The sequence below is a fragment of the Sardina pilchardus genome, chromosome 14 (genome assembly GCF_963854185.1).
Source record: "Sardina pilchardus chromosome 14, fSarPil1.1, whole genome shotgun sequence".
Lineage (NCBI taxonomy): Eukaryota > Metazoa > Chordata > Actinopteri > Clupeiformes > Clupeidae > Sardina > Sardina pilchardus.
The window spans coordinates 3899439-3915852 of NC_085007.1; the positions used below are offsets into that span (position 1 = coordinate 3899439).

The 16414-nt window shown below is 46.1% G+C and overlaps 1 protein-coding gene across 1 annotated transcript in view; it reads right to left on the reverse strand.

Annotated features, from left to right (window-relative positions):
- lpar1 (lysophosphatidic acid receptor 1) overlaps window positions 1-16139 on the reverse strand; it is a 37439-nt gene extending 21300 nt beyond the window's left edge. The window contains exon 1 of the mRNA XM_062554667.1: window positions 15858-16139. The gene's annotated coding sequence lies outside the window, so the exon portion shown is untranslated. The remainder of the gene's footprint in view (window positions 1-15857) is intronic.
- Between the last annotated feature and the right edge of the window lie 275 nt (window positions 16140-16414).

Consider the following 16414-nt stretch of genomic DNA (forward strand, 5'->3'; position numbering starts at 1 on the left):
GGGAGCGACAGACTCGAGAGTAGTTTCCCGAGAGTCTGACGGGAAACTAGTGCACCATATGCAACACACACACACACACACACACACACACACACACACGTGCGCGCACACACACACAGACACACACACACACACAAACACACACACACACACACAGACACACACACACACACACACACACACACACACACACACATATGCCTATGCTTATTTGAAACTATATCATTTTTAACTAATGCAGTGACAATAGCATCTGTCAAACCCCATGAGCATAAATGTGAAGGTAAACATATAAATGAAGCAGACTACTGTTTGCTGAGTGGTTCCAGAATGAGAGGGAAAAGAACCCAATAGTAAATGGAATTCTAAGAACTGTGTATCAGGCACGTATGGGGATAAAAGGCACAGTACAATCAATGGACACCTGATTCATACACTACTAATTACCATCTACACTAAGCTCTAGTGATTCCTCAGGAATTAGTCAGAGCTGCAACCTTGGTGCTGTGAGCTACAGTACCAAAACAATCTATTCTCATAGCCATCCGTGTGGCAAGGACTTGATTGCTCACTACAAGATGTGGGAACCCAGGGGGGAAACCAAGAAGGCATCCAGGGACAATTTACACAATGCCATAAAATGATGCGGTTTGCTTTGTGACAAGATTTCATCAAACTCACATCACAAACAAGGAAACTCTACCTGCACAGCAAGCATTGCCAGCTATGATTGGATTTCAAGCTAGCAGTAATGACAACAAATCTGATTGGCCACTTTCCGTCATTCGGTGAATTTGATTTGACGATGGAGATGATTCACGGTTGTGGCTATCATCAGAGTACAGTTGCACCTTAATTATACAGCTAAAGACATGAAAGCTCATCTAAATGCTATGACTTCTTCCTGCCATCTCAGCTAAGTGAATGTCAGATGTCAAAAACAGCGGCATGATTTTTTTTCAATGCTGGGTTGGAAAGATGAACTACCAAGCCTAACACTGCTACCTCCCTGGTAACCAAGGACAACAATATTTACCAACAGAGCCAGTATTTGCTTCATAACTAATATTAGAATTAGGCGTTATGGGGTTTCAATTCCAGGACGCGACCACAAACACATCCTTATCTATAACACACTCATAGACTAGTGTCTATACTGCACTATATTTCCTGTCCTGTCTACGCACCATCTGAAACTTCTGCTTTTTTGCACTTCTGATTAAATGCAAACTGCATGTTGTTGTCTTTGTACTTGTCATTTGTAATGAGCTTAATACAGAGGAGCAATTAATATGTTATTAATACGGGTTTGTTTTCTTTTAACTTGCATAAAACACTGTCCTGCGTCAAATGCACAATGCGGCTAATACACAGGAAATAGCAAGTTTAATCTAATCCAATCTAATCTAATCTAACATCAACAAAAAGGAACATGTGGAGTGAGTAGAGATGTGAAACCACTATTTCTATAATTGTTCCATCTGTCTCTTGTTATTGGCATTGGCATTGCCATTATTATGGTTTGAGTGAAGTGCTTTGGCATCAGCTAGGCCAGTTTGGTGGCTATATGGTCTGTGCACAAGCACACCAACTCCGACCAGATGATTATAGAAATGTGGTTTCACACCTCTGCTTGTTATGCTCCACAGATAGATTTCACATCTGCATGTATGCACGGATGCACTTCTAGCTGAGATGGCAGAAAGAAGTCATAGCATGTTGTCATAGTATTTACTGTAGATAAGCATTCATTTCTTTAGCTGTACAGTCTTGAAGGCGTACTGTATCTGTATTCTGATGAGAGTTTGATCAATAAGAACTAGACGGACTTTAGTGAGATCCATGAGGATCTCCACCACTGACTCTCCAGGGGTGAAAGCAGGCCGGTACGGTCCGCTATTGCGTACCACTGTAAGATTCAGTGGCTGTATGGAGTACCGCAAAGAGCAGCTGCCTACCAAGGAAAGGGTTGGACTCACACAGTTGACACATATCACTCCCTAACGCCCCAGATGCCTTTGGTACACTAACTATCTGTCTAGGCTTCCTCCAATTTGATTTGAAATTAACCTTACAACAAGATCCGTGCGTCAAGGCAGATAGGCTAACTGTCTATGAGTGCATCTGACAAAAGTGTAGCAGTAAGTGCAACCAATGACGGAAGGACTAGGCTATCTTCATTCACATTGAGAAATATCAGTGACAGCCTGAGACAAGGTACATTTGATTTGGAAAGGTAACATGAAGCCATGCAAAAAGAAAGAGGAGTTAAGAATATATGTTTTAGAAATAAAGGAAAGACACATTATCTTGTTTTAATAAATGCATACTGTACATTAGAAATATATGTTTTATGAACATGACTCAACATATCCTGTCCTAATAGTCATCAATAATAATCCTTTAGACTGTTATCATTAAAAAAAACAAAAAACAAAGAAGACATGAGAACAGTTCGTCCTGAAGGTGTAGGAGAGGACCGGCAGAAGAGTCAGAAGAACTCCAGGAGAAGAAGTCCAGGAGAAGAAGAGAGACTGAACGAGTGAGCCAAATAACAGGTCCTGATGTATGCTCTACCAATAGGCTAATAGAAATCGATTAATACAGCCTATAGGTGAGTTGAAAAGTTTTCCATGCACACACTACACTTTCCATTAGGGATGCACCGATCCAACTTTTTCAGTCTCGATACCGATACCGATGCCTGGGCTCTGCGTATCGGTCGATATCCGATACCGATCCGATACCATTATTAATTAATAAACTGTATACCTCACTATGTGGAAAAGACTAAAGGCATCAGGCTTGACTTAAACATTCTTTCCCACACTAAACATTACTTTCCTAAGAAAAAATCTAACAAAATAACACATAGATATAAAGGTAATGAATTATTTCCACATTGAGATTTCACACTCAATGCTCAACAAAAAGGTTTTCACATAGTCAGAGAAGAGGTGAACTACTTTCGCGCCTGAATCTCAACTTGGCTTCGGTTCTTGTATTGGTTCTACACCACACTCAAGCATTTCTGATAGCTGCCACATTGAAGGACTCTAGTGCTTAATTTTGCATGATCCACTGGAGATTAAGTACGATCTCTTGATTTCAGCCATCCATCCATAGATAAGATAAGCAAGATCACACATTTGATCTTTGGAAATACTGCCAAACTCCTGTCATTACTAAAAGCAATGGAACTGTTTCCAAGTTCCCATCTTTCCACTCCCCCTCTCTCCCTCTCTCTCTCTCTCCCCCCATGTTCACTGATAGAACACTCTCTGCTAGTTTTGTGTTACTTTAGTGTCTGTTCCTTGACAGAAGATGCATAGTCCAGAATATTTGGCAAAGAGAAAAGCCTAATTTCCCTGCTGACACGTTCACTTTGAGGGACTTCTGAACTTGTCTTCAGATGAACTAACGCCATGAAGGCCCTAAAATGAACCAGCCTCAGAGAGGCCTGAGAGGACCAGCTCTTCACAGGAAAGACGGGAGGAAGTAGCATAGTGGTTAAGGAACTGGACTCGCACTTGTGTTCGGAAGTGAGCGTGTGTTAGGTGTTGCTGTGTGTTGTGAGTGAATGTGTGATTGTGTGTTCATATTCACATGTCCACCCGAGTTTCACACGGACTGTGATGCCATCAAAAAACAGGAAGCAAATGTGTGACATAAAGGGGATATCAAGTTCTATCTTGTTGCTCTGTTACAAAAACGGTCTACATTCTAATACCTAAACTGATTTATGAGTCTCGTATTATGGTTTGAAAGTTGAGCCAAGTGCAATACTCAAGTTGTTCAACTTTCATGTGACGGTGCCACTCCAACTGTTCCACTGCTGGACCATAGCAGAAATCTGCCGATGGCCGCTGGTCAGTTTAATCCATGCCTATGCTTTACATGGTCCGTGTGATCTTACACATAGGCCTACAGTATAGTACATAAAACTACACCTGTCTATGCAAGACATCTGTGGGTCAACTTGTCTGCTATACAGTCAGACACACAAACTAAAGACATAGCTGAGCACAGGGGTATCCACCGGAAGGCTACAGGTAGCTGAACTGGGAGGAGGTTAATCTCCGTATCTGTACCGTACACAAAACTACACCTGTATTTTACAGGCTAGAAGGGACAGCTAAATTGGCAAGCTCTGGGTTGACTCTACTGTACAGACACACAAACTCAAGACTTAACTGAGAATAGGGATATCCTACAAGCTAAAAGTGACAGCTAAATCTGTAAACTCTGGGTCTACTGTACAGACACACAAACTCAAGACTTAGCTGAGAATAGGGATATCCTACAGGCTAAAAGTGACAGCTAAATCGGTAAACTCTTGGTCTACTACAGACACACAAACTCAAGACTTAGCTGAGAATGGGGATATCCTACAGGCTAAGAGTGACAGCTATAAATCTCTCTCCGGGTACCCTGGGTCTACTCTACGGACACAAACTCAAGACTTAGCTGAGAATAGGGATATCCTACAGGCTAAAGGTGACAGCTAAATCTCTCTATGGGTAGGCCTACTCTGGGTCTACTGTACGGACACAAACTCAAGACTTAGCTGAGAATAGGGATATCCTACAAGCTAAAAGTGACAGCTAAATCGGTAAACTCTGGGTCTACTACAGACACACAAACTCAAGACTTAGCTGAGAATAGGGATATCCTTCAGGCTAAAGGTGACAGCTAAATCTCTCTATGGGTAGGCCTACTCTGGGTCTACTGTACGGACACAAACTCAAGACTTAGCTGAGAATAGGGATATCCTACAGGCTAAAAGTGACAGCTAAATCTCTCTCTGGGCACTCTGGGTCTACTGTATGGACACACAAACTCAAGACTTAGCTGAGAATAGGGATATCCTACAGGCTAAAAGTGACAGCTAAATCTCTCTCTGGGTAGGCTACTCTGAGTACGGACACAAACTCAAGACGTAGCTGAGAATAGGGATATCCTACAGGCTAAAAGTGACAGCTAAATCTCTCTACTCTGGGTCTACTGTACGGACACAAACTCAAGACGTAGCTGAGAATGGGGATATCCTACAGGCTAAGAGTGACAGCTAAATCTCTCTCTGGGTACTCTGGGTCTACTGTACGGACACAAACTCAAGACATAGCTGAGAATAGGGATATCCTACAGGCTAAAAGTGACAGCTAAATCTCTCTACTCTGGGTCTACTACAGACACACAAACTCAAGACTTAGCTGAGAATGGGGATATCCTACAGGCTAAGAGGCCGAGCTGGCCCAGCTCCAGCTGTGTTTGTGTGAAGCAGAGCGGCACTGCAGCGCACCCGGGCCAGCACACAGGCGGAGCCGGCCTCCCTCGACCGCTCTCTGTGCAGCTCAGGGCAGCCAGAGCCCGGATCCATTTCAGCGTTTCGGCCATGCCTGCCAGCAAGCACAATGAGCGCATTGTTCATACCAGCAGTCCTGTCAAAAGGCAATGAAAGTGGATTTTTTTTTTTTTTGTCTACAATGAAGAAATTGTTCACATTTGTACACATTCTTGATGAGGTAATACACATTAGTGAGATCGAAGGGGGGAAGAAAAAAAAAGTGTATCTAATTTACGGTCACACTATGGGCAGACAATCATCTGCAAGCATTTCATTGTTTGGATTTGATTCAGTGCTTGTTAGGAAAGTGGAAAGAGGCATCACCAACTGCTAAGCCTATGTAGCATAGCTGCTTAGCCAGAGGACTTGAGGCAGAGAGGAAAACCTATCTCCCATCTCATCCCACTCAAGCTACTCATCCAGGTAGTAGCTTGTAAGTGAAAACGAACAGATCCAGAAAGGCTTAGCTATACTGTGTGTATTCATGAGGACCCTAGTGAGGCTAATATAACATAGACATGAGAACTGAGAAGGCCTAGTTAGGGCTTGTTCAAATGCAAGAGCCCTGAGGAGGCCCAATTAAGGCTGGTTCAACTACCAGATACTACAATACTACCCAGTTAAGGCTCGTTCAACTATAAGATACTGCAATACTACCCAGTTAAAGTTTGTTCAACTATAAAAGCTTTGAGAGGGCCAAATTAAAGCTCATTCACCTACAACAGTTCTGAGAAGGCCAAGATGAGAGGGCCAAGAATTGTTTGACTACGGTTGAGACTCATTCCACTCCAAGAGCATTTAGTGGAGCCCAGTTAAAGCTTGTTCAACTTCAAGAGCTTTCAGAGAGCCCAGTTAAAGATCCTTCGATTACTCATCAAGAGAGCCTAGTTGAATGACAACTTCACTTTAAAAACAACCTATGGTCTAATTGTCATTTGGGTCCAGAACAATGTTATTTGAAGTAGTTTAGAGTAAGACCGGAACATGCATTTGCTATGGAATAGGAGGTAGCAACAGCCTTAGGAGCATGCTCCCTATGTCAGAGTAAATCGCTACTTTACGCCACTAAAAAGACAGAAAATATCGTTACACTTCCATGACACTGTGGAAAGAGTCCTTACAGACAATCCAATGAAATGTGAACTATCTAAGCATCACCAAAGAATGTAAAAAGGACTGTTTAGTGTATCATTCATTGTTTCTGTCGCCAACAAAATGAGTTACACTCATTATCATCCAATAAATAAATAGACCTTAGCTTGCTCTTAGACCAGAGTTCTCCTTTAAGGCCATTAAAAGATCCCTGTCAAGATTTTTAGAGAGTAGTTTTGGAGCATTAAGGCTTGTCTGACTCCTCTTAAACTCGGAGGAGTAAGACTTCACTGGGTCGGTTTGACCTTCTCGGGCAGAGAGCACAGCTAGGCAATGGTAGTGTAGTGGTGGGGTGGTGGTAGTGTAGTAATTAAGGAGCTGGGCTAGCGTTAAAGTTGTGGGTTCAATTCCCAGCGTCCACTGCTGTGCCCTTGAGCAAGACATGTAAACTCCAAGTTGTACTAGTTGACGTAGTAAGTCACTTTGGACAACAGCCTCTGCTAAATGAACACATGAAAATGTAAGCCACAGTGCGAGACACTAAAACCAACGCTCCACTCTTGACCTTCGGAAACTACATTACAACTTTCACTGCCCTCTTGACCATTATAAATCCCCCCAAATCAACAGTGCACTCACCATAAGTACTCAACACTGACCTTAAGAAACTACACTATGGCTTACGCTGAGCTCCTGACTGTGAGGAATCATATATGAGCACTGCAATCCTGACCAGAAACTACACTCAAACCGTTACTGGTACAAATCCAACACTGACCATAAGAAATAAATCTCAAAAACCAGCACTGACCATAAGAGACTAAATTAAATTCAACACTGACCATAAGAGACTCCACTACAGTCAACTATACTCCAGAGTCCAGACCAATAGAAATCCCCCAAAATCAACACTGTTAACATATTACAGTAACAACATAAGTGCTCCTTACAAGACTAACTACACTAAAGCCATCACTGATATCTTACCTCATTATACTGATGTCTGCTTGTAATAAGCAGCAAGGCCATTATAAAACATGTAATCAAGCACTGTGAGATTAAATAAGATGACTGACATCCTATAAATCCCAACAGCTCTGTCCTCCTGTCCTGAGTTGTCAACCCGTGCTATGTACAAATGTGTCTCTCTTGTCAACGTACTGTATAACTCAAGCAAGAATTCAGAGATGGCAGGAAGGGTGAATTCAGATTAGATCATTTGTGTTGTCAGACAAGACATGACAACAAAAATGTTCCTGGCATCTATAGCTTGGCAACTCCACTTAAAATCCAAATACAAGGACTATGTCATCAGTCAATCTCGAAGCTGTTCTTGTTGAAACCCGTCCCCCAAATGATCATTTCTTCCATTCAACTAGACAGGGCAAACAAGGGGGTGGAATTGGCACACTTCTCTCGAATATATAGAGTTGCACTAGAGTCAGTTGTGCCAATTTCGCTTCCGTCGAGTATATCGCTGGGTCAGCCTCATTCTGATGGCTGACCCAGCTATACTCCTATTGACCCTATACCGCCCTCCTAAACTATAGACTGGATTCCTCGACCAGGTTTCTGAACTTATGTCGCACATCATCACTAGCTATGATCGGATAATTGTGAATTCCGATTTTAATATCCGTGTCAATAAGCCATGGATACAACCAGTAAGTTCCTTAATGTTTAGGACAGTTTAGAGCTAAAGCAGCATGTTAGTAGTAGTAGTAGTAGTAGTAGTAGTAGAAGTATAGTGTTACCATCTCCACCCAATATCAAAGGAGACATCTTGTTTTGACAATATGTCTACAAGGCTGAGACACTGATCAATCCTGATCCCCCTGTCTGGATAACCGCAGTGAATAAAATATTATTACAGTGGCATTAGGAGAAAAATACACAAATCTTGAGTGCACCATTAACATGTTAAAAGTTACCACAATTTAAGATTTACTGGTACTATTTACTGTGTGTGCTACTCAACAACGCAGCAACGGCACTACAGCAGAGCTTCACACGAACAAACAAGACGATGTGTTTGTCCACAGAAGGAAGTTTTGCATGGGATGAAAGCAGGCTTTAAATAAGCATCATTATGGACAGGGGGCGAGGACATAAAAACCTCATTATGCTCCTCAGCGCTCCAGACGTGGCTGTCTCTGGCTGTCTGACCCACAAACTAACCTCAGAGGGGGAGACAGACCGACAGACCGACCGACAGACAGACAGACAGACAGACAGACAGGCCACTGTCATGGTAACCGTACCACGCGGCGATGAGAGGGAATCAACTCTAATTGCAGTGTAGGGCAGGGGTTGATACCATCATGGAGGGACGCAAATCATAGGTTGTTATGAAAGTGCCGCTCCGTGATGGCTGTGCGCAGCACCACTGGGTGGCTAGTCTGGGAGCAACGCAACGGCTGTGTCCCTAAAAGCTCTCTGAGAGCGCTCGCCGCTCGGCTCTCCCTGTGCTTGCAGTACACCAGACGGGTGGCTTCAGTCATAAAAACCATGGCAGCTTCCTCCCCACGAAAGACAAACAAAATGGAACCGCCGAGCGAGGGGAGGTTTTTGGGGGAGAGTACGGAGGATTTCAACAACAACACAGTGAAAGGTAACCAAAAGAGGAGAGAAGGAGGCAAAATGAATCTGCCATCTGGTCCACGTCCTCTCCAAGCTCTGCAGTGGGTCTGCTAAACTGCTTTAAGGGGGGGGGGGGGGGACTGTGTTCCTGCAGTTAGCAGCGCAGTCTCCCTGGACTACGGAATACTTCTGGCTTTCAATTTCCGGGACTCGTAGGTGACGGCCGAGTCTTGTCAGACTGAGGTTTTCCAGTTGGTTAGTTTGGTCTTTGATGCTAGATCTTTTAAACGCAGCACCAAAAGCACTAAAGGACTCTCTACACCTAGATCTTTTTTTAGAAAAAAAAAAACATTCTTCAAGTGAATGATAGCTTTTTTGAGAGTTGCACATTCCATGTGCGCTGTATAAGAGGCCAAAGTGTGAGAGAGAAGGCCTTTTATCCTACGCTGGGCCCACCTACAGATAGGAGCAGCGCACAGTCACACAGAGCACATGAGCCCATGCAGGGAGTGGAATCACGCTTCCCGTCCAAGAGAGGCGAGATGTCTTTAACGCTTTCCAGAGCGCTGACGTCTCCGTGAGAGGCGAGATGTTTTTAACGTTTTCCAGAGCGCTGACGATGTCTCCACCCGGCGAAGGCAGCAGCAGTGTGGGGCCACCCAGCACTTATCAGGAGCGTCTTCGCCAAAAGCCTCCGCAACACACCACGCCACACCACACACACACACCACACCACGCCACACCACACCACACACCACACCACACCACGCAACACCATCCCACACCACACCACGCCCTGGGGGGCGAGAAGCCAGCAGGTCTCCAGAGTTAACATTTACACTGTGACATACAGCGGGAGATGGGTCGAGGAGGGGATGTCGTGAGCAATGCAGGAGGCAACCACACACATACGCACACACACACACACACACACACGCACACGCATAGACATAATACATACACACACACACACACACACACGCACACGCCATGAGCAAAGCAGGAGACAGCTGCAGTAAATGTGTTTCCTATCCATGCCTACACATATGCAAATGATTCACATGCAACCACACACACACACACGCACACACACAGCACAGTGTGAGAGGGTGGGAGAGAGAGATCTCATTGTCTCAAATCTCATTGTCTTTCTGTACTTAATTTCCCAGTTCTATTCAACATATTTTTCCTTCTATGTGTATAATTGAACTTTATACAGTTCAATAATGTTAGTGAAACGTTCATGCCAATAAAGCTTTGAATAGAACTGAATTGAATTGCGAGACAGAGAGATAGAGAGAGAGGTGTGGGTGAGAGAGAGAGAGAGAGAGAGTGTACATGTAATTGAGCTTTAGCAATAATGCTATTGAAACATTCATGCCAATAAAGCTTCATTGAATTGAATTGAATTGAATTGAGAGAGAGAGAGAGAGAGAGAGAGAGAGAGAGAGAGAGAGAGAGAGAGAGAGAGGGTGGGACTCCCATACAGTATTCACAAACTCGGTGCTATATAGAACCCAAAATTGTGATATTGCATCATGCTTCATATATAGCACCCCTACATGGTTCTTTAAACCACTTTGAAGGGTTTATCAAAGGAGGAACCTCTAAGGGTTCTTTAAAGCCTGCACGGTTCTATATACTGCAGCACACCAAGAGCCCCTTTCTTAAGAGCGTAGACTAGAGCATATAAGGTGCAGTGCAGTGGACGCCTCCTAGTCATCGAGCTAATGATGGACCGTGTGACGGTGGAGAGAGGTGATTGGGGCGCGTGGACCGACCCAGCGGTCAGCCGCTGACGAACGCTCTGTGATGATGAAGGGCTTCTCTGTTAGCGGCCCGGCTAATTAGCCATTCATTAACGGGCGTCACGCTGCTCTGTGTGATGGCGGAGCCGGAGTAATCGCCGTCTGGTAAGCAGCTCGGCTGAGAGACGAGGAGGTGGGGAAAGGCCGAGCCCTCCTCTCTCTCTCTCTCTCACTCACTCCCCCTCCTCTCCCCCTCATGTGGTCTCCACCCAGGGTGATGGATGTCACCCAACGCACTGGCCAGCAAAGGAGGATAATACACACACACACACACACACACACACACACACACACACACACACACACAAAGCACACACGCACACACTCAGAGATTGATACTCACAAAACAGACTAATACAGGCACACGCACACACAGGCGCGCGCGCAGACACAGATTCACACACAGACATACGCACACACACAGACATACACAAACACTAAGGCATATTAACACACAGACACAGACACACACATACACACACACACACACACACACACACACACACACACACACACACACACTCCTAGAATTCACAGTACACGTGTTGATGTGGACTGTGATGTGTGCAACAGCAACAAAAAAAAAGACAGTGAAATCAGCCCTCATCCTTGAGAGGGGTACAGTACAGCCATGGCTGCGGGCTCCACTAAAACACTAATGCATTAGCCCTCTCCAGCGGGAGCCCAAATCTCGGCATCTCTCCCTACAGTACGCCATGTGACTGCATGCACACAGCATAGAGAGCGCGTTTGTTTTGATGAAACTGATCCCGGCGTGGTTGCACTTGACGGGGGAGAGAAACGCACCACTGGAAACCGTTTGGCTTGCAGGTCCAAGCCTGGCATGCAGGGAACACACACACACTTATGCAAACACACAAACATGCCACACACACACACACACACACAGACAGATACACACTCATATGCACAGACATACCACACACACATACTTACTCATGAACACTAACATACCAAACACACACACACACACACACACACACACACACACAGCGGTGCACATACAGACTCTCTCTCTCTCTCTGACTCTCTCTCACACACACACACATATATACACACACACACACACACACACACACACACACATACACAGAACCCCAACTCACACATAGTTACTTAGAATCACACACATAAAGACACACTCACACACACACACACACACACACACACAGACCTCCCTCTCTCTCTCTCTCCAGTGATTTAAAGACACACAACATATTTTTGCTGTTTTAATACCCCCCACCCCCCCCTCCCGTCCTCGTTTAATGTGCTTTAGCGCTGTCAGAGGCAGTGGCGTGCAGGAAAGGACGGGGCACGTTCGGGTCAGCTGCCTGGGCCGAACGTTCCACGGCTGCTCCCTGACCCGACCCGCGAGGTGACTGGCGAGGGCAGCCTTTCCTGTCTGGCCGAGGGGGTAAGGGGGGGGGGGGGGGGGGGGGGGCAGTGCGGGCGGCAGAGCAGCGGGCACCACAGCCCAGCATGCGGGCGAGAGGCTGCCCGGCCCAGCGACTGAGTGTCCCTGTGTATCAGCTGCGGAGGCCTGGAGGGGGAAAACAATGCCAGGGAGGGAGAAGAGGAGAGGAGAGGGGAGGAGAGGGCGGAGAGGAGAGGAGAGAAGAGAGGAGAGGAGAGGAGAGGAGAGGACAGGAGAGGAGAGGAGAGGGAGGAGAGGAGAGGAGAGAAGAGAGGAGAGGAGAGGAGAGGAGAGGAGAGGAGAGGAGAGGACAGGAGAGGAGAGGAGAGGAGAGGAGAGGAGAGGACAGGAGAGGAGAGGAGAGGAGAGGAGAGAGGAGAGGAGAGGAGAGGAGAGGAGAGGGGAGGAGAGGGCGGAGAGGAGAGGAGAGAAGAGAGGAGAGGAGAGGAGAGGAGAGGACAGGAGAGGAGAGGAGAGGGAGGAGAGGAGAGGAGAGGAGAGGAGAGGAGAGGAGAGGAGAGGAGAGGAGAGGAGAGGAGAGGACAGGAGAGGAGAGGAGAGGAGAGGAGAGGAGAGGACAGGACAGGAGAGGAGAGGAGAGGAGAGGAGAGGACAGGAGAGGAGAGGAGAGGACAGGAGAGGAGAGGAGAGGAGAGGGAGGACAGGACAGGAGAGGAGAGGAGAGGGAGGACAGGAGAGGAGAGGAGAGGAGAGGAGAGGAGAGGAGAGGAGAGGAGAGGAGAGGAGAGGAGAGGAGAGGGGAGGAGAGGTGTGGTGCCACAGGCAGGCAGGGCAGGGCCGCCATGCAACTATTTCCAGCTCAGCATGATGACATGACAGGGACACTCCTGCACTGGGGTACATCCCTATCTCACTCACACATACACACAGAGAGACAGACACAGACAGACACACACACACATTCACACACACATACTGTACACACATACACACACAACCAGACACACACAGAGAGACAGACACAGACAGACACACACACACACACACACACACACACACACACACACACACACACACACACACACACACACACACACACACACACACACACACAGACACACACCCAGACACACACCCACACACAGTTGGCACTTGGCACACATGGCGAAAACCAGAACAATTCTCTGGCTGTTTCTTTCTGGGTGTGTCCTCAAAGTGCCAACATGTGTCCCTGGTGTCTCTGTTCATGGCCTGGGCTGAGGGCTCTGCTCCGGCGCTCTGTGTGTGTTTGACCTACAGCCGTCCCGCTCCACGTTTAATCACCAGGGACGCTTGTTATCTGCCCTACCACCAGGGCGGCGGCACTCGGGGTGAGAGAACCCGTCGCTGTGTAGCCGGCTCCAGACATAGGGACAGGGGGGGCGACAGGAAATGATGCTGTGGTCACCTCACCTCGGCCCTCAGGGCGGCCGCAGGACAGGAAAGAACAGGACACGTCTCTCTCTCTCTCTCTCGCTTACACTGTGATACTCACTGGGGGGGCAAAACTTTTCAGGAACAACCGCTGACTGTTATTAGTCAGAGAGGAAAAAGCACTCTGTCGGAAGAATTCAGTGTTTGTTTCAGTCAGAAACATTGTGTGAGCGCCGTCGCTGCTGTCGCTGCAGTGCATGTTTTAGAGATAGGGCTTCGTTTCCTCAGAGACACAACTAGCCGTTGGCTGTAATGGCTTTTCCAGGTGTGGACCTGTTTAACTCTTCTGCCCCTGATTCAGCTGACATGTACAGTGGTTGTTATTGACAGTATAGCAGGATGTAAAATGTTGACTTGCTCTAGAATATTTGACTGTCCCTTTCTGCTCAAATCAGCCAACTGAAAAAACAGTCACTCATTTGCTTTCCAGTAGATCTCAGTGTAGAGCACTTTTGCACTTATATGTTTAAAAAATTATAATATCAAAGTTAGAACAAACAAACACTGCTGTCACCCAGAAGGTGTGCCTATGTGTGTGTGTGTGTGTGTGTGTGTGTGTGTGTGAGAGAGAGAGAGAAAGAAAGAGAGAGAGAGAGAGAGAGAGAAAGAGAGAACCATTTGGTTCTCCACTGTTGTGAAAGTGTCTCTGTGGTGTGTTGTCAATCTAATTAACTGTGCTGGTCTAATTTGTGGAGCTCAGCAGTGACGTGTTAGATCTGGGTGAATGTATCTGTATGTGTGTGTGTGTGTGTGTGTGTGTGTGTGTGTGTGTGTGTGTGTGATCTTGGTGAGCATATCTGTGTGAGAGAGCCATTTAAGAGAGAGCAGAACCCCATAAAGGACAAGTTCACACGTTACACAAAGGGCAGACTGAGATCCCGGCTTCCACAGATGCCATGCCGTCTCAGATCTCATTTAAAGCTCAGCCAGTCTACCCTCACACATCCACACCCAGCTGTTAAACTGAATTACACTGAGGCTTTAATGAAACCACTTTTTTATGCGTTACGCACAGGCACTCTTGTATGAGACAGACATTTCTTCCACAGTGCTGCTTACACTATGAAATGAAATCAAAACACTGGCAAAGCAAAACACATCTATGACGCTGTTGCTGTATTTGAGGGGAAAGCTAGACAGATGTGGACTGTTTCTTGTTGCATACTTGACCAGTATCACCAATATGGCCGGTGGTACTTTGTCCATAATCAAACATTCCTGACAAATGTAACTTTACTAAAATGTCAAAGTGTGTGCATGTACGAATAAAAGTAAACACATATCATAAACATAGCTGAACATATCAAACAAGACCAGAAAAAAAGTTGCCCAAATTTGCTCAAGACAGTGGAGCCTCCTAAAGACAGATCTCTGGCCAGACTGAGACCCGGAGAGAGTCAAGGCGTGTGCTTTGGGCAAAAGCCAAAGGCATCAGGAATGTTTGAGGACTAATCGATCTGTGGGGCACTCTGTTGAAGCAATGCTCACTTTAAACTTTTTGATTTGACTACATGGATTCAAAATGGCGTTCATAAACCAATAAAATATAGCCTACCTACGGAAAAAATACTCGTTGACTTGATACTTTACCGTTGGTAGATTTAGGAGGGAGCGAGGGAACCGGGGGGGGGGCACGAGGAAACCTGGATTGCATTGTGCATCTGGAAATTCGATATTGCAAAGCAACATCCGAGGGAAGGCGACGAGGAAGGGGGAGTTTATAGACAAGTGTCTTTTTGTTGTTCTTATATCGATCAAGCCACAAAAAGTGCAATGAGTTATTTGCCTTGTACTTTAATTTTCCACTGACAGTCGGACATATTTACAACTCCACCAGCGCCTCAATTCATCTCTGCAGCGAGTCATCCAGCGCAGAGCCAAGTACTGCGCATTTCTGCCACGCGTAACTGGCTGACGCACCGCGTAGCTCAGAGTTCTTGTGTGGTGATTAGCTATCGTTATGATAGCTCTCTCCGCTATTTGATAACAATATTCCCAATGAGGAAGAATACAGTATAGAGGCGAGAGAGTCGAAAAGTTAAACTGTGTTTCGTGACACTGTACTGTTTGGACATCTTTAGAACTAATAACAGCTCTGCGCAAATGCGTAAATAAGCAAACTCGAGAGTGTAGTGAACTTAACAAATAGCATGTCACTTACCGAGGTCAAGGCAGCAAGAAGGTTGGTGATACCAGAGATGTGCCTTGTAACTCCAGAAAAGGACAACTGTTGATTTGAGACAGAATACAGTTCCCAGAGATTGAAGTCCTGTTATTCACAACAAAAAAACGTCAGGGATGCATGGACTGTTGTTGAATTTTCCAGTCAAATCCAAAGTTGCGTTGTATGATCATTTTAGTCCTCCGAAAGTATTTTCAGTGATGGAATTTCAGCAGGGGGAAAAAAAGTTAGGTGTCCCCGACTCCAATCCGCTGTCCAGCTCTCTTGCCACAGCCGCGGAGAAGTACCGCTCTCCCGCACAGAGGAGGACCGCTGTCTGCGCGTGACGTCACGCGCGCCTGCGAGCGGAGAGACGCGCGGGCGAGCGTCCTATTCCTGGGAGTAATTGAAAACACATTGTCAATTGTGTTCTTGAAAGACAGGGGAGTGTGGAGGGGGGAAACGCGCGTAATCTATTCAAATCCAAAAAAAACGAGTTAATAAACTTGTATGCGGAGCCGACGGATCACAGGGAAGCATCTGTGAAAGGTTGCGCT